The sequence below is a fragment of the Callithrix jacchus genome, chromosome 9 (genome assembly GCF_049354715.1).
Source record: "Callithrix jacchus isolate 240 chromosome 9, calJac240_pri, whole genome shotgun sequence".
In the NCBI taxonomy this organism is placed as follows: domain Eukaryota; kingdom Metazoa; phylum Chordata; class Mammalia; order Primates; family Cebidae; genus Callithrix; species Callithrix jacchus.
In genome coordinates this window covers 65,636,706-65,656,793 of record NC_133510.1, presented here as the reverse complement: position 1 = coordinate 65,656,793, position 20,088 = coordinate 65,636,706, and the positions used below count along the sequence as shown (strand labels likewise).

The following is a 20,088-nucleotide window of genomic DNA, read 5'->3' as shown; positions in this document are numbered from 1 at the left end:
ATCTACACATAGAAGAAGTAATACTGCATTAAAAGTAAAAACAGAGCACTGACTTTCCTGCAGCTCATTGTATATAAGCATACTGCCTTCTACCTACCAGGAGGGAAGCTGCTCCCCTAGACCACGAGCTTTCTAAGGGGAAAGGTTGTGTTTGGCTTGTCCTTGTGTCCCTAGCATCTAATGTAGTGCCTGGTTCACAGGTTCTCAATAAACGTTGAATTGAACTAGATGTTTCTTTGAGAGTTTACACTGATTCCATAGAATTCAAATGTTTAAGCGGCTTACTAAATATTAAGCAGATTTCCTGAACTGGCCAGAAGCTTTTGTAGATGTTTCAGTTCTCAGGGGTTCTAAGTTTCCATACAACCATAAAAACGGAAAGAAATGACACTTACCTGCTAAATTGAGTTGTTTTGCTATCAACCAACTTTGCGAGTCTCCAGGTCTACTTGCAAGAAAAATGTTCTGAGAGACCTGATGACAGATAACATCTAGAGAACAGAAAGTGTTTTAGGATGAGCAGTTGCAGATTTTAAGTGTGGCTTGAAACTGGAATCTTGTTAATATACGTAAGTGAGAAAGTATATGTACTAGGGTATTCTCACACCTTACATCTCCTATTCACCCTCAGTATGTTAGCTTCTCTCTCACAGCTTCCCCCAAATTATAGCCATCTGATGCTAACTCCCTATTTTCTCTTCCCTTGGCCTTTAAACTCTGAACATCCTTCCCTCCATATCTCTTATATTAATTAGAGAAAGATATAGCCTTATTACTTTCAGATCAACCTCTCTTCTGTTCTAAGAACATATTCTTTTTTTCTCCTGTCCTTAACCCATATTCTCATTTCCTCACCCAAAGTAAGTTTTCCTTGAGTCCCTTTTCTCTAAAACTTCAATTCCATCTTACTCTTCAATCCATCATTTTCCAGAGCATTCCTTATCTCAGTTTCAGACTCACCATTTGCCCAGTCTGTCAGGCTAAAAATTTGCAGTTATCCTCAACACCCTGTCTTCCTTATCAAGTTAATCACTCAGGCCAATTGAATTGCATTTCAGAAATATCTCTTATTTAAAAAAAAATTTTTTTTTTTTGAGACAGGGTTTCACCATGTTGATCAGGCTGGTCTTGAACTCCTGACCTCGTGATCAAGACCTCCTGCCTCAGCCTCCCAAAGTGCTGGGATTACAGGCGTGAGCCACCACACCTGGCCAGAAATATCTCTTGAATACATTTCTCCTTTGTCTCCCCTCTGCCTTGCTTTAGCTCAGATTTTGATAATCTTTGCCCTGAACTATTGCATAGCCACCATATACTTCTTTCTACCAGATGTCTTTTCTTTTCCAGGCCAACTCGACATCACCACTACTACCTGAATTATCTTTCAAAAAATGAAACTGGTTGATTCACTTCTCTGCTCAAACCTTGGCTCTGCATTGCTGATCAAATAGAGACTAAGCTCTTGGGTATGACACTAACTAACTTCTCATCAATCCTACTTTGCCTTGCTTCCCCTAGGTTCCTGCCACAATGAGCTTCCTGCTATCCCATGCCCTGTGATGCCACAAGCCTCTTCATATGTCAGTCCTTCTGTCTGGAATGCCCTTCTCATTCTCCTCCTAAGAAATTCCTACCTAGTCTTCAATGCTGCCTAAACAGCACCACTCCGAGAAGGCAACATTGATGTATTCCTCTCTGAAGAGTTAGATGCCCCCCTTCTGTGTGCCAATAGCAACATGTTTCGTGTGATGGACATCTAGTAGAGACAGTGAGTGAGTGACTGAAGCAGCAGTTTTCCACTGAGCAGTCCATGCAGTGGGCGTGAAGTTACCAACACGTCTTTTTAAAACGTGCAAGAGAAAGGACTTTAAGTGAATGTGCTGCACCAGCAGGGTAATATATCCCAAAGACAAGTGCAAATGATATTTGCTTTTTTCTTATTGTTTGGATTAACTGATATTGCAGATTACTATTTGGATGAACTCTGCCTCTTCTTCCTTCCTGTGATATTGATCTAATTGAGTATATAAGTCCTTGTCTTAGATTACCCACACCATTGTGCCCCTTGCCCAGCGTAAATAATTGGGAGTTACCTATAATTGCTGTCTCATTCTGGGATAACTGATTTGGGTGCTATATCATGGACAATTGGTGGGTCATACATAACAGAACTTGGTATGGGTTTTCCAAAATATTCTGTGGCCGACATATTGATTTTAAGCGTTTGCTGTTTTCACCTTCAAACTCTAGAATGTTTTTTCTTTTTGTTTTGCTCACTCCTATATCTTAAGCAGTTGCAACAGCGACTGATACATAGTCAGTATTTGATAAATGGTTGTTGAATGAGTGAAAGTATTTTCATTATCTTCAGATATTTCATACATATAAAAGAATATATATAACTTAAATGTAAGATTAAATAATTTGGACAGACACCCATGTCCTACCACATAAGAGAGAGATTATTGGTGGTTTTTGTTGTTGTTTTTTTTGAGATGGAGTCTTGCTCTGTCGCCAGGCTGGAGTGCAGTGGTGCGATCTCGGCTCACTGCAACCTCTGCCTCCCCGGTTCAAGCAGTTCTCCTACCTCAGCCTCCCAAGTACCTGGGACTACAGACATGCACTACCATGCCCAACTAATTTTTGTATTTTTAGAAAAGGCGGCTTTTTGTCATGTTGGTCAGGCTGGTCTTGAACTCCTGAAATCAGGTAATCTGCCCGTCTCGGCCTCCCAAAGTGCTGGGATTACTGGCATGAGACACCACGCCTGGCCAGATTATTGTTAATACTGATGAAGCCTTTTTGGTGTCCCTATCTGATTATCTCTTTTCATTCCCTTGGAAGGAAACTTTCACTCCCAATTTTGCATTTATCATTCATCACATTTCATTATGTTTTGGCTACATATAGATCCCTTAACAATATATTATTTAGTTTTTAATGTGTTTTCCCTCTATAATGTATGAATTCTTTGGCAACCTGCTTTTTTCTCTCAACATTATGCTATGACACTCATCCTCATTGCTGGCTATAGTTTTAGTTCATTTTTACTGCTGTATTATAGTTAAATAAATAAACATACCACAATTTATTTGCCCATTCTCCCGTCAATAGTTAGTCCAGTTGTTTTCAGGTCTTTGTTTTTATAAATGATACTGTTATAAATATTGTTGCACATGTCTCTAGAAATATATGTACAAAAGTTTCTCCAGGATGTATATTTAAGAACTGATGGACACAGATAACATTATATTCAGGAGTGAAACATTGAAAGCTTTCTCTCTAAGAACAAGAACAAAGCAAGGATGCCTGCTCTTACCACTTCTATTCAGCATAGCACTGGAATTCCTGGCCCAAGCAATCAAGCTAAGAAAAGGAAATAAAAGGTCAAATGCTCTTTGACAAAAGTGCCAAGACACATAATGGTGAGAGGATTGTCTCTTCAACAAATGAAGTTGACAAAACTGAATGAGAAAGAGGGAAACTGGACCATTATCTAATGCCATCAACTTACAAAAACCAACTCAGAATGTGTTAGAGACCCAAACGTAAGACCTGAAACTCAAAAACACAGAGGGGAAAAGCTGTGTGACACTAGATCTGACGATGATTTCTTGGATATGACATAAAAGCACAGGCAACAGAAGCAAAAATAGACATTAAAACTACATCAAACTTAAAAACTGCACGGCAAAAGAAACAATCAACAGAGTAAAAAAGCAGCCTATGGAATGGGAGAAAATATGTTCAAGCCATATGTCTGATAAGGGGTTAATATCCAGAATACATAAAAAACTCCTACAACTCACAAACAATATAAAATATAATTTATTAGAAAATGGGCAAATGACTTAAATAGATATTTCTCCAAAGAAGATATGCAAGTGGTCAAAAAGCATATGAAGAGAGGCTTTACATCAGTTATCATTGGGGAAAGGCAAATCAAAACCACAGGAGATCCTGGACAATTGTGGGTCATACATAACAGAACTTGGTATGGGTTTTCTAAAATTTTCCCTGGCTGAAATATTTTTTAAGTGTTTGCTGTTTTCATCTTCAAACTCCAAAAACTTTTTTCTGTTTTGTTTGCTTCTCTTTTCTGTTTTGTTCACCACCTCACATCTGTTGGGACGGTCATCATTTTTAAAATTAAAAAATAACAAGTATTGGCAAGAGTGTGGAGAACTGTAACCCTTGTGTACTCTTGGCAGGTGTGTAAAATGGTGCAGCAGCCATGGAAAACAGGATTGAAGTTTCTCAAAAAATTAAAAATATAATGGCCATATGATCTTGCAATCCCACTTTTAGGTATTTATCCACAGGAATTGAAAATGGGGTCTCAGAGATACTTGCAGTTGTGTTCATTGCAGCATTACTCACAATAGCCAAGAGGTAAAAGCAACCTAAATGTCCACCAACTCATGAGTGGATTTTTAAAAATGTGCTATATTATCCAGCCTTTAAAAAAAAAGAAAAAGGAAGTCTTGTCATATGCTACAATATGGGTGAATCTTGAAGACATTATGTTAAGTGAAATAAGCCAGTCACAAAAAGAAAAATCCTGTGTAATTCCACTTTTATAAGATATCTAAAATAGCCAAACTCTTAGAAACAGAAAGTAGAATTTCAGTTGCCAGGGGCTGTGGGAAGGGGTAAAAGGATTGCCTGTTCAATGGATATAGAGTTTCAGCTTTGCAAGAGGAAAAAGTTCTAGAGATCTGCAGCACAACGATATACACACAGTTAACACTCCGCACTGTATACTTAAATAACGTTAAAATGGTAAATTTTAAGTTATGTGGTTTTTTACCACAATTTAAAAAAAAGAACTGTCAGGTGATGGGGTATGCATGTCTTCAATTGTGGAAGATAAACTTAAATTGTTTCCAAAGTGTTTGTGCCAGTGTATACACTCTTACTAGCAGTGCATAAGGCTTGCAGTTGCTCCACATTCTCACCAGCACTTGATATTATGATACATTTTTCCCCTAAACACTAGACAGCCGGGTATATACTTCTTAAATTTTACCAATTTGATGGATTATTTTAATTTCCATTTTATTGATTACTAGAGTATGAGCATTTTGGCTATTTATTGGCTACTTGGATTTTCACTTAAGTGACTGGCCTATTCATGTCTTTTGAAAATTATTCTAGTGTTCCAGTTGTCTTATTACTGCTTTAAAAAATCAATTCTTTATATATTTTGAGTACAAATTCTTTATAAGTCATTGAGTAGCATATATCTTCCAGTTTGTGACTTGTCACTTTGTAAATGGAGCCTTTAAAGAAAACAAGTTTTTAGGGGAGGGACAACTGGGGGTGGAGAGGTTGGGGAGGGATAACATGGGGAAAAATGCCAGATATAGGTGACGGGGGATGGAGACAGCAAACCACATTCCCATGTATGTACCTATGCAACAATCCTGCATGATCTGCACATGTACCCCAGAACCTGACAACAATTTAAAAAAACAAAAAATATATATATTTCCCATTCACAATTGCTACAAAGAGAATAAAATACCTAGGAATATAACTGATAAAGGATGTAAAGGACCTCTTCAAGGAGAACTACAAACCACTGCTCAAGGAAATAAGAGAGGACACAAACAGATGGAGAAACATCCCATGCTCATGGTTAGGAAGAATCAATATCGTGAAAATGGCCATACTGCCCAAAGTAATCTATAAATTCAATGCCATCCCCATCAAGCTACCAATGACCTTCTTCACAGAACTGGAAAAAACCACTTTAAACTTCATATGGAATCACAAGAAACCCTGCATAGCCAAGGCAATCCTAAGCAAAAAGAACAAAGCTGGAGGCATCACACTGCCAGACTTCAAACTATACTACAAGGTTACAGTAATCAGAACATATGGTACTGGTACCAAAACAGAGACACAGACAAATGGAACAGAACAGAGACCCCAGAAGAAACACCACACATCTACAACCATCTGATCTTTGACAAACCCAGCAAAAACAAGCAATGGAGAAAGGACTCCATGTTTCATAAATGGTGTTGGGAAAACTGGCTAGCAATGTGCAGAAAGCAGATTCTGCCCCTACTTGTCACCTTACACTAAAATTAACTCCAGGTGGATCAAAGATTTAAACATAAAACCTAACACCATAAAAACACTAGAAGAAAACATAGGCAAAACCATCCAGGACATAGGCATAGGCAAGGACTTCATGACTAAAACACCAAAAGCAAATGGCAATAAAAGCCAGGATAGACAAATGGGATCTAATTAAACTCCAGAGCTTCTGTACAGCAAAAGAAACCATCATTAGAGTGAATCGGCAACCAACAGAATGGGAAAAAATTTTTGCAATCTACCCATCTGACAAAGGGCTAATATCCAGAATCTACAAAGAACTAAAACAAGAAAAAAAACAAACAAACAAACAACCCCATTCAAAAGTTATGAACAAGGATATGAACAGACACTTTTCAAAAGAGGACATATATGAGGCCAACAAACATGAAAAAATGCTCATCATCACTGGTCATTAGAGAAATGCAAATCAAAACCACACTGAGGTATCATCTCACACCAGTTAGAATGGTGATCATTAAAAAATTGGGAGACAACAGATGCTGGAGAGAATGTGGAGAAATAGAAACACTCTTACTCAGTTGGTGGGAGTGTAAATTAGTTCAACCATTGTGGAAGACAGTGTGGCGATTTCTCAAGGATCTAGAAATAGAAATTTCATTTGACCCAGCAATCCCACTATTGGGTATATACTCAAAGAACTATAAATCATTCTACTATAAAGACACATGCACATGTATGTTCACTACATCCCTGTGTACAATAGTAAAGACCTGGAACCAACCCAAATGCCCATCAATGATAGACTGAACAAAGAAAATGTGGTACATATACACCATGGAATACTATGCAGCCATAAAAAACGAAGAGTTCTTGTCCTTTGTAGGGACTTGGATGAATCTGGAAACCATCATTCTCAGCAAACTGACCCAAGAGCAGAAAGCCAAGCACCATATGTTCTCACTCACAGGTGGGTGTTGAACAACAAGAATACGTGGACTCAGGGAGAGGAGCATCACACACAGGGGAGAGTTCGGGGGCATAGGGGAGAGACAATGGGGGGTGGGGAGGGAGGGGAGGATGGGGGAGGGATATCATGGGGAGAAATGCTAGATACAGTATGCACCTAAAGTAAAATAAATAAATTAAAAAATATATATATGCAAAGAGCCAATCCAAACAAATATAACTTAGAAAAGGGGGAAAAAAAGAAAACAAGTTTTTAATGTAGTCGAATTTATTCATCTCTTCCATTATGATTTGCTCTTTTAATATCTTATTCTAAGAAATCTGGCCGGTATGGTGGCTCACACCTGTAATTCCAGCATTTTTGGAGGCCGAGGTGGGCGGATCATGAGGTCAGGAGTTTCAGACCAACCTGGTCATCATAGTGAAACCCTGTCTCTACTGAAAATACAAAAATTTAGCTGGGCGTGGTGTTGGGTGCCTGTAATTTCAGCTACTTGGGAGGCTGAGGCAGGAGAATCGCTTTTACCTGGGAGGTGGAGGTTGCAATGAGCTGAGATCATGCCATTGCACTTCAGCCCTGGTGACAGTGCAAAAGACTCTGTCTCAAAAAAAAAAAAAAAAGAAAAAGAGAGAGAGAGAGAAAAGAAAAAAAGAAAGAAAAATTCTCCCCTACCCCGAGATTTAAAAAAAATTCTGTGTTTTCTCCCAAAAAAATTCAAGTTGTGCTGGAATTGATTTTTGAAGAGGTATGAGAACTGGCAATAGAAATCAAGAGAGGCTTTCCTTTTTTACACAGAAGGCAGATGCCAATGGTAGTCTATCTGCCTAGAATTAGAGCTGAAGCTGCTGCAGAGAAAGTTGATTTAACCTCAGGAAGTGCTTTCTATTCATGAGGGTTTGCAAAGTTTTGGTCACTCACCGAAGCAATGGAATCCATTTCATTTTGTTAGGTGGCAGGAATTAGGTTCTTAGAGGTTATTAACACTAAAGAGATTATAGTTCAACCCAGAGGGGAGAGGTGAAGAGGCAAGAAACAGACAAAGTGACTCTGGTTTTCTGTAATCCCAGCACTTTACTTGAAGCCAGGAGTTCGAGACCAGCCTGGCCAACATGGTGAAACCCCATCTCTACCAAAAAATACAAAAATTAGCCAGGTGTGGTGGCACACCCTTGTAGTCCCAGCTACTCAGGAGGCTGAGGCAGGAGAATTGGTTGAACCCAGGAGGTGGAGGTTGCAGTGAGCCGAGATAGTGCCACTGCACTCCAACCTGGATGACAGGGTGAGAATCTGTTTCAAAAAAAAAAAAAAAAACCCAGCTGTGTACTACTCTATCCAGCATTCTCTGTCCCTGCCTTTCAACTTCCCTTATCCTTTGCCCAAAACTTCCTATTTAGTGGAAACAAAATAGTCTCAATAGAATATGGCCAAACCTATGGTAGGAAGGATAAAAGAGAGTTACAAATCCTCTACTTGAGGATCAACAGCAGAGTGGACTCTTTCCCTAGAGCCTTTCAAAGTCGGACTATGATGGCTTTAAGTGGAGGAAAGAGAAGACCTCTGTTTGGATCTCCATGGAGGATGTTTTCTGAGTCTTATGGTTGGGTTAACTGAAAATCCTTCTTGTGCTTTTTAACCTAGGGTGGCTGCTCCACAGGGAAGTTTCAGAAGGAATCAGTGGAGAAGGTCTGGGGGAAAAAAGGAGAAAATCTGTCCTCTGGAGCAGAGCAGAAGGAGTGGAGTGAGGAGGAAAGCTGTAGAGGGACAGATGACAAGGTGGGAATGGATGGCACTCCTGGTTCCTCCAAAGGATATCACCATCAATTTTCAGCTTTTCATCCTATGCAAGTGAAGGGGAGCAAGAGAGGAAATTATTACATGGCCCTTGGTTTTCTGAATACTGCCAATAAAAGAAATTTATGGAGTGAAACTTAGGGCATAGAGTTCCAGAAAATGCTCATGTAGCCTTCAGGCACACTTACCAACTAGATTTGTGCATGTGTGCACTCATTTACCACTCCCCACCCTATGTGAACACACATACATTCACCCCCATAGAAACAGCATGTATGCAACAGTGAGCAACACAATTTCACTATACTTTTCAGAAGTAACCCTGTCTATTCTTCTGTTTCCACACAGACTCTAAGCTAGGTCCCATCACTGTTGCAGATTTTGTTCAAGTTGACATGGTGTGATGCTGTTAAAGTGACGAGTTGCAAAAGTCTACACTGAAGATTTTGGATTGAAAGTGGTGAATAATTGTTCTTGAGGAAGGACATGAGGAAATTAGTGTTAATACATATAAGAGAGTTAGCTTTGATTCACTAGAGACAGGGGGACTCAGAAGGCGACTATGCTGTGAAACAGATGCAAAAGGTGACTCCTGGAAACTTGAGCTAAGAAATCAGGACTTACCTGCAAAGACCAGACAGACTGAACCTGGGGGAATGTGTATCTGTCTCCTGTCTCCTCTCTATTTTCAATTTCTTGGAAGTTGGTATACAGCCAGGGCTGAGGGAACGAGACCTTTGATCTCATGCTGGGGGTGTTCTAATGAGGAAGCCTGCTGTCCTGTCTGGTCTTCTCTGGAGTTTTCTCGGAGGCCTGCAAACAAGGACTTCTGAGCCAAACCCATGGCTAAGTCCTGGCTGGTTTGAAGCAGCCTCTTAGACAAACTGAAAGAGAGAAAGGGAAAGGGAGATTTGAGCTGTCGAGGGAGCAAGTCAGCCATCTTCCAGCCCACTGTTGGGGCTTTTAAGTCACTTCACACTGATCATCACCACTCTTTTTCCTTAAAAGCCTTCCTTTCTTTCCTGGGTTTCAGTGTTAATGGTTGGGAAGTTACTTTTGGTGTTTAACTTCACTCCCTTGTGCTCCACTGGTAACAACATTTAGGACGTGCATGCAGAAGACTTTGGTAAGTTTTGAATTAATTACAGAGTCATCATAGAACCTAATTTGTTTTTATTTGCCATTTATTGTTTTTATTTTTATTTTTAAAATAAGTTTTATTTTTATTTTATTTGCCATTCATTAAGTTGAACCATATGTAATTGCGGGCATATTTGACCACTTGGCCTACAAAAATTACAATCTTTAAGTTTCTTCCTTTCTTTTTCAGACAGGGTCTTGCTCTGTCACCCATGCTGGAGTGCAGTGGCACCATCTCTGCTCATTCCATCTCTAATTCCTGGGCTCAAGCAATCCTCCCACCTCAGCCTCCTGAGTAGCTGGGACTACAGGCGCATGCCACAGGCCTAATTTGTTTATTTTTTGTAGAAATGGAGTTTCCCCATGTTGCCCAGGCTCGTTTCAAATTTCTGGGCTCAAGTGATTCTCTCACTTAGGCCTCCTGAAGTGCTGAGATTATAGGTGTGAGCCACACACCAGGCCTGGAAGTTTCAACTGAATGTATACAACCTATTGTGTGCTCAATAAGACTAGGAGGCAATTTGCTTTTTTTTTCCCTTCCAGCTCAGCTCCACCATCTAGTTTTGAGTAAGTTACTTAACTTTTCTGTCTCTGTTTCCTCATCCTTAGAATGGAGATAGTAATAGGACTTAACCTCACAGGGTTATTGTGAGAATTTAGATGAGCTGTTATATGTAAAACACTTAGAAAAGTGCCTAACTCAAAGCAAGCTCTATATAAATATTGACTATTATGATGCACCAATCGCTGTTCTGTCACTTAGTTTTATTATTAAACATTCCAAGCATACACAAATATATAGATAACAAGAAAATTAACACCTGTATGCCCACCTTCCAGCTTAGACATAAAACATTCAAAATATAATGGAAAGCCAATGGGTGGTCTTTCTCTCTCACATTACTGTCCCTTTATTCTTGGAGATAATCTCTGTTCTGAATTTGGTGCTTTCCTTTACCATTGATGTTTCTCTATTTTAGTACATGTGTATGTAATATGTGCCAGGTGCAGTATTGTTTTTAAATTTTTATAAGTGGTGTCATACCATACTTATCCTTTTCATCTTGCTTTTGTTGTTTAATATTGTTTTTGATACTTATCTATGTGACTACATGAAGCTTTAATTGTATTCATTTTAACTGCTGTATAGCATTCCAATGTACAGAGTGTGCTATAGTTTACTTGGCTATTCTCCTTTGGGAGAACATTGAGATTGCTTTCAAACGTTTGCTATTACCACCTATTTAATTTAGTCAACCAATTTTTATTGAGTGCCTATTACATCCAGGTACTCTTTTAGCCACTGGGATTCAGCAGGGAAAACAAGGCATAAATCTGTATTCTCATGGAACTTACAGAGTAGAGGGGGTAAACAATTATAAACTTAGTAAATATGTAAATTATGTAATATGTTGGACATGCTATAAGGAAAGAAGCAAGATAAAGGGAACAGAGGAGTACTAAGGTGGTTTGCAAATTCAACAGGGTGTTCAAGAAAAAGTAACATCTGGGCTGGGCATGGTGGCTCATGCCTATAATCCCAGCACTTTGGGAAGTTAAGGTGGGCAGATCACCTGAGGTCCGGAGTTCAAGACCAGCCTGGCCAATGTGGTGAAACCGTCTCTACTTAAAAATACAAAAAAAATTAGCCAGGTGTGGTGACACATGCTTGTAATCCCAGCTACTCCGGAGGCTGAGGCAGGAGAATTGCTTGAACCTGGGAGGTGAGGTTGCAGTGAGCCAAGATATGGAATAGAGTAAATTTGAAAGTTGTTAGCATAATGTTTCTTGCCTTATATTCTCATATATTTTCCCCTAAAGGTGTTGTGCTTTGTCTTTTTTTCTTTTCTGAGATGGAGTTTCACTCTTGTTGCTCAGGCTGGAGTGCAATGGTGTGATCTCAGCTCACTGCAACCTCTACCTCCCAGGCTCAAGCGATTCTCTTGCCTCAGCCTCCTGAGCAGCTGGGATTACAGGTGCCCATGACCATGCTCAGCTAATTTTTGTGTTTTTAGTACAGACAGGGTTTTACCATGTTGATCAGGCAAGTCTTGAACTCCTGACCTCAGGTGATCCACCCACCTCAGCCTCCCAAAGTTCTGGGATTATAGGCGTGAGCCACTGTGCCCGGCCTGCTTTTGCTTTTTCATATTTAGGTCTTTAATCCAGTTGGAATTAATTTCTTTATATAGTGAGAGAAAAAGATTTAACTCCCCCCTCCCTGTCCCCATGAGTAGCCTTTCCCCAGATTTGACTGGTTTGAAATGTCAGCTGATTTAAACAGCACGGATCTGTTTTCTATGTTCTCTCTTCTTTTACATAGGTCAATTTGACTGTCAAAGGTTCATTATCACTGCTGTCATAATATCCAGGAGGCAAAGATGGAAGCAAGAAGACTGACTGGTTAAGAGTTTATTGCTATAGTCTAAATGAGAAGTGATGGCTTAGACCAGGGTCTGTGCAACTACTACCCTGTCTTAATCATTATACGATTCAGTCAGGGCTTAGTGCAAGAACAGGAACAACTCTAGAAATTTCAAGCAGGAAGGAATTTACTACAGGGAGTTTGATGCTTACAGAGTCAGTGGAAAGGCTAAAAAGAGGAGTCGTCAAATATGGATTACCCACTCAGTCTTGTAAAACAGCACCCCAGCCCCACAAGGTGTTGTCTCTCAGCTAGCTCTGTAACCCTCTTCATTAGGCCATTCTACTATTCCCTAGTGTCAGCTGGGATTACAGGCATGAGCCACCGCACTTGGCCCTTAGAGTCTTGTTCTGTTGCCCAGGCTTGAGTGCAGTGGCACGATCTCGGCTCACTGCAACCTTATCTCTCAGGTTCAAGCAATTCTCCTGCCTCAGCCTCCCGAGTGGCTGGGATTACAGGCTCCTGCCACCATGCCCAGCTAATTTTATGTATTTTTAGTAGAGAAGGGGTTTCACCATGTTGGCCAGCCTGGTCTGGAACTCCTGACCTCATCATCTGCCCACCTTGGCCTCCCAAAGTGCTGGACTTACAGGCCTGAGCCACCGCATCCAACCCCCTCTAGGTACCTTAAAGTCATTTTTGTCTCATATTGTAGCATCTATTCTGGCCAGATGTGGTGGCTCAGCCCTGTAATCCCAGCACTTTGGGAGGCCAAGGTGGGCTGATCACTTGAGGTCAGGAGTTTGAGACCAGCCTGTCCCACATGGTGAAACCCTATCTCTACTAACAATACAAAAAAATTAGCCAGGTGTGGTGGCATGTGCCTGTGATCTCAGCTACTTGGGAGGCTGAGGCAGGAGAATCGCTTCAACCTGGGAGGCAGAGGTTGCAGTGAGCCCAGATGGGCACCACTGCACTCCAGCCTGGGAAATAGAGTGAGGTTCTGCTCAAAAAAAAAAAAAAAAAAAAAAAAAAGCATCTATTCCAGTGAAGGCAAAACACTGCCTTCTGCATGATGGAAGGGGTCCACTATAATCAACTCACCTTGGCTGGTCCCCTTAGTTAGAACATCATATGGCTTGTTATTGGTCTCTGCTGTTGGCAGATTATCTCTTAGGAGACATAGTAGCTAGATCTGCCTTCGTGATAGAAAATATCTTTTGTCGAGCCCAGGCATAATTTCCAACTTGCCATCACAGCTACTGTGCTAATGCGTCCTTTTAGCAATCCCTGGGTGGCTTGATAAAGAGGCTGACTGACATCTGCAGAACCAGGTCACCTCGTCCATCTGATTACCAAGACTTGTCAGTGCCCTTTGGTGAGTGAACATTCACCAATTTGTAGTTTTGTTGAGTCTCCCTCATGTATTTTTGTTTCCTAATTTTCACTCTTTTTTTTTTTTTTTTTTTTTTGAGATGGAGTTTCGCTCTTGTTACCCAGGCTGGAGTGCAATGGCCCGATCTCGGCTCACCGCAACCTCCGCCTCCTGGGTTCAGGAAATTCTCCTGCCTCAGCCTCCTGAGTAGCTGGGATTACAGGCATGCGCCACCATGCCCAGCTAATTTTTTGTATTTTTTTTTTTTTTTAGTAGAGACAGGGTTTCACCATGTTGACCAGGATGGTCTCGATCTCTTGACCTCGTGATCCACCCGTCTCGGCCTCCCAAAGTGCTGGGATTACAGGCGTGAGCCACCGCGCCCGGCCATTATTTTCACTCTTACATTTACTATTTCTTTCCACTTGCTTTGGTGGCGGAGGGCAGGTTGCTGTGACATTCTTTTTGTAATTTCTTGAATTGAGGTCTTAGCTCTGTTTTTTCTTTCTTCTTTTCTAATGTATTAAAGCTATAAATCTACTTTAAATGGTACTTTAGCTGTATTCCACATTTTGAAAGATAATTTTTTAAAGGCAGTTTTAGGTTCACAGCAAAAGTGAGAGGAAGGTAGAGAGATTAACCATATGCCCTCTGCCCCACACATGTATAGGCTCCCCCATTATCAATATCCCCCACCAGTGCGGTAGGTTTGCTGCAGCTGGTAAATCTACATCAACACATCAGAATCACCCAAAGTCCATAGTTCGCATTAGGGTTTGTTCTTGGTGCTATTTCCACATGTTTTCATTGTGTATTTTCTTTGTTGTTTGGTCTACATTTTATCTGCTTCCCATTATTAATTATGCTTTGAAATCTCTTCTTAAATTTTCAAGCATTGGGAATTTTCATCTTTCTGTTAATGATATCTAAAGTAATTGATTGTGTTTGGAGGTATGTGGCCTGTATAATACTGATTCTTTTTATTTGTTGAGATTTTGTGGTCCATTCACGGTAAATTTTTGAAATGTTCTCTATGTTCTTTAAACAAATGTATATTCTCTAATTGCTGCATAAAGGATTCTATGTACATCTATCAGAACATGCTTGTTAATTGTGTTATTCAAATCTCCTATGTCTCTGCTAAGTTTTGTCTGCCAATTTTTCAACATACTAGAGAGTTATGACTTTTAAAATCTTCAACTATTATGGTGAATTTTGCAATTGCTTCTTATAGTTTTGTTTCATGTATCTGAAGTGATTACATCAAGGTAGATAATTGCTATATCTTCCTGGCGAACTGTTACTTTTATGATTATATAGTAACTACATTTTTTAAATCTCAAAGTCTTATTTTTTCATTGTGGTACAATATACATAAACTGTAATATGCCACTTTACCCATGTTTAAGTGTGCAGTTCAGTGACATTGACACATGCATTTTGTTGTGCAGCCATCGCACTATCCACTTCCAGAACGTGTTCTCACCTCAAACTGAAACTCTCCACCCATTAAACACTAACTCCCCATTATACTCTCCTCCTAGCCCCTAGTAATCACTAATCTATGTGTCTTAAAATAAACATGTTTTTGTAAAAATAAGAGTCTCACTATATTGCCCAGGTTGTCCTCAAATTCCTGGTCTCAAGTGATCCTCCTGCCTTGGCCTCCCAAAGTGATGGGATTACAGGTGTGAGCCACCACACTTGGCCCTCTATGTATCTTAAAGTCAATTTATTCTCATATTTATATAGTAATACTATCTTTTTTTTATATTTTTCCATTTTTTTTACTGTCAGCCATTCTGTGTCGTTATGACTTATAACAGCACATAACTAAAAATGTTTATCCCATCTGACAATTCCAGTATTTTAACTGGTAGGTTTAGTTCATTTGCACTTGTTGAGTTTACTGACAAATTCTGTTTTACATCTACCATCTTATTTTGTGCTTATATTTTCCATGTCTGTCTCTTGCTGCTTTATACTGAAATAAAGTTTTTAAAATTCATTTCCTCCTTTGTTGACTCGAAAGTTATATATATTCTATCTTTCATGATTTACCTTAATTTTAAATTCAAAATAATCATAATGGCTTAATCAATACTTCTACTATCCTTATAAAAAATTCAAGAGCCTTGGAATGCTTTAACTCTGATTATACATCTCTCATTATGTATATTATCATCATTCAGTATTATGATACTATCTTATTTTCATGTTCCCAAATTAATCGCTTTGCATAGTCAGTGCTTGTTTAGATACACCCATATTTTCCAATTTCTTTACTCACCATAACTACTCTCCAAACTCCTATTTTTAATCTCATTTCTTTCTTATGTGTGGAAATTTTTATCAGCAAATTTTCTGAAGAAAATTCCTTCAGTGAAAGGTTTATTTGTGATAAGAAATCTGTTCTTGTTTGCCTGGAATTTTATTTATTTTATTTCTACTCTTGAATGATAGTATACCTGAATGAAGAATTCTGGATGGGGTTTTCACTCAGCACTTTGAATAAATTATTAATTGTCAGCTGTTCTGTATTGTTGATTTTGGAAAGTCTGTTGTGAATATAATTGTTGTTATATCAAGTGTATTTTTCTCTCTGAGTTTAGAATTCTTTTGTTCATGACAATATATATGGGTATAAATTTAGTTTAATTGATCCTGCTGAGGACTTGTGTTATCTAAATTTGAGAATTCATGTCTTCTATTAATTCTGGTACATTTTAGGCCATAATCTCTTTGGATGTTGGCCCCTCCCCAGTTTTCCTTGTTCTCTCTCCCAAGAACTTATATGTGTATGTTGTACCTTCTTAGTCTCCAGTGTGTTTTTGTTGTTGTTGTTTAGCCTCTAATATTTCCTACCTCTTTATCTCCTTGTACGATCTACTGGAAAATTTCATCATAGCTCTCCTCCAGCCATAATTCTCCTGTCACCTATGCCTAGATCTCTTTTTAGTCATCAATTTAGGGGTTTTCTTCTTCTCTTTTCTTTTCTTTTTTTTGAGATTGAGTCTGGCTCTGTCACCCAGTTTGGAGTGCAGTGGCACAATCTCAGTTCACTGCAACCACTGCTTACTCTGTTCAGGCGATTCTTGTGCCTCAGCCTCTCCAGTAGCTGGGGGCATAGGTGTGTGGCACCATGCCTGGCTAATTTTTTTTTTCTTTCTTGAGACGAAGGCTTGCACTGTTGCCCAGGCTGGAGTGCAATTAGCACCATCTTGGCTCGCTGCAACCTCCACCTCCCAGGTTCAAGCAATTCTCCTGTCTCAGCCTCCCGAATAGCTGGGACTACAGGCACATGCCACCATGCCTGGCTAATTTTCTGTATTTTTAGGAGAGACAGGGTTTCACCATGTTAGCCAGGTTGGTCTCAAGCTCCTGACCTCGTGATCCTCTGCCTCTGCCTCCCAAAGTGCTGAGATTACCGGCGTGAGCCATCACGCTCAGCCACTTTTTGTATTTTTAGTAGAGATGGTGGTTTTGCCATGTTTGCCAGGCTGGTCTCAAACTCTTGGCCTCAAGTGATCTGCCCACCTTGGACTCCGTTAAGTTTCTTTTTTAAACTTAAAACAAATTTGAAGTATAACACACATATATAAGAGTACATAAAACGTAAATGTATTGTTGAATTAATTACTGTAGCTGAGTTATAGATCAAGAAATAAAATGTTGCCAGACTCCAAGTGCCCTCTGTGCTCCCCTTGCTGATCACAGCTGTCTTCCTTTCCACTAAAGGTAACCATAACCCTGACTTTTATGGCAATCAAGTCTTTGTTTAAAAAAAGTTCTACCACATTTTTAACAATCAGTATGCATTCTTAAACAATATAGTTTATTTTCATTTTTTCTGAACTTTTTTTGTTTTTTGAGACAGGGTCTCGCTCTGTTGCCCAGGCTGGAGTGCAGTGGTGCAATCATGGCTCACTGCAGCCTCAGCCTCCTAGGCTCAGGCAGTCTTCCCACCTCGGCCTTCCAAGTAGCTGAGATTACAGGCACACTCCACAACTCCTAGCTAATTTTTGTATTTTTTGTACAAAATACATTTTTTTTGTACAAAAAAGCCACGTTGCCCAGGCTGGTCCTGAACTCCTGAGCTTGAGCAATCTACCAGCTTCTGCCTCCCAAAGTGCTGGGATTATAGGTATGAGCCACCACATCCAGCCTTCTTTTCTGAACTTTTGAAAATAATAAAAACTGTATGTAAGTTTTTGTGTCCTGATATTTTGACCAATATTATATATTAATTATTTACCTCCATGATTGTTTTTGGCAGATGCTCATTCATTTTTGTGTGTTTATAAAACATTTCATTGTCTAATAATATACTAAATATTTAGCTATTCTACTGCTATAAACATTTTTTGTTTCCAGTTTGGAGCTGTTATGAACAATGCTGCTGTGAACATTATGATATCTGTTTAGTCCATTTTGTGCTGCTGTAACAGAATCCATCAGACTGGGTCATTAATAAATAACAGAGATTTATTTCCTATAATTCTGGAGGCTGGGAAGCCCAAGGTCAAGGGGCCCACATCTAGTGAGGGCCCTCTTGCTGAATCATCTCATGGCAGGAGATGGAAGGGCAAGAGAGTAGGGGTACTGAGCTCATCCTTTTACAGAAACTGGCTCCTGAGATAACTAGCCCACTCCCACAATAAGACCATTAATCCACTCATGAGGGAAGAGCCCTCACGACCCAATCATCTCTTAAAGGCCCCACCTCTCAACACTGTTGCATTGTTCCTTCCAATACATGAACTTTGAATGACACATTCGAACCACAGCAATACCTATATACTAGTGCATACAGGTGTGCATTTTTATAGGTTATGTACTTAGAAAACATAATTGTTGGGTCTCAAGGTATACATACCTTCAATCTTATCAGATAATGCCAAACTGTTTTTCAAAGTTGTACTAAATTATACTCCTCAACAGTATATAAGCAACCCCATTTCTCAACAATCTTATTAATGCTTGCTGTTATTATTTATCTGATCTTTTAATTTGACCCATTCTGGTGGATACACAACATTATCTCATGTAGCTTTACTTTCTAATGAGTAATTTCATAAATTGACAATGAAAGGATACACTTCTATCCATTTGATTTTTATTCTTAGTGACTCTCCTAGATATAGAGTGCAGAAGCAAGTTGGGGGCCGCCTTTCTGAGGCATCACTTTTAGTGCTGCATCTATCTTTGCTAATGTGAAAGGCAGGTGAGATAATGACAGTAAGGTGACCTGAACTTGCTCTCCTCTAGCCCGTTTGATGATATGTAAGCCTCTAATTCCCTGCTGTTTAAAATATGTAGAGAAATTTCTTTTCAATCTGGACCCCGACTGATACAATGACAATTGTACTTCACATAATTTAAGATACTCTCAAAGGTAAGAAGCACCATTATTTCACTGACACTAAGAAAGCCATCGCTGCAGTGGAACTAAGACAAGCACTTTCTTGACACTTGGAATTTTCCGCTAACTATTTAAAGAGTTATTTTATTTTACTTTATTTAGAGATGCATTTTGCTCTGTCACCTCAGCTGGAGTGCGGTGGCACAATCATACCACTACACTACCAGGTCTCCCATGTCAGCATCCCAAAATGCTGGGATTACAAGCATGAGCCACTGTGCCCAGCCTAAAGAGTCATTTTAGACTTACACATAGGTTTTATAGTTTATAATCTCTCCCCTTACCAGTGGACAGGTTTTTTTTTTTCCTATCCTTTATTTGGGCTGAACTTTGATTCTTATTTGTACATGACCATTGAAACCCTTTGGTTACCAACATCATCAACCATCTCTAAACACACTCCAGGGAAGCTCCAGGATCAGCTCCCACATTTGCCATCCATGTTTTTAGTTCTTTTCTTATTTTTGGTTCCTTGGAGGATTTTTCTTTTTTTTTTTCTATCAAGCTCAGCTGTGCATTTAAAAGAAAATTTTGTATTTTATCCACTATTTCTAGGTGCTTTATAGTATTCTAGTTTGTTATAATGCTAGAAACACAAGTCCATCTCATTACTATGTACTAAAACATTTCCATTTAATAAATGAGAAAATTAAGGCTCATAGAAGTTAAATAATTTCTCCAAATTCATACAGATAAAAAGTTGTGGGACCAAGATTTAAGCTGAGATCTTTTGTCTCTAAAGCTCATTCTTTTAGCATTGAACCACAGCTAAGAAGTCTTGCTTTCAATTTTCTGATGCTACAGTGATCATTTGCGTGCTTCCAGCTAATTGAATGATTACATTTTTGTCTTTTATAACTGATTTGAGTTAATTTGTACTTTACCAAAATGCCATAATGTAACTGATGAATTTCTGAATGTGTTCTTTTTTAAATAGACTTCTGGGCTTCGAAGCC

General features: G+C 39.3%; 1 long non-coding RNA gene across 1 annotated transcript in view; it reads left to right on the top strand.

Annotated features, from left to right (window-relative positions):
• The window catches only part of LOC118144240 (uncharacterized), a 168,281-nt gene extending 163,804 nt beyond the window's left edge, over positions 1-4,477 (top strand). Inside the window, exon 6 of the long non-coding RNA XR_013521856.1 lies at positions 1,519-4,477. This is a non-coding gene — a long non-coding RNA (uncharacterized LOC118144240). The remainder of the gene's footprint in view (positions 1-1,518) is intronic.
• The last annotated feature ends 15,611 nt before the right edge of the window (positions 4,478-20,088 follow it).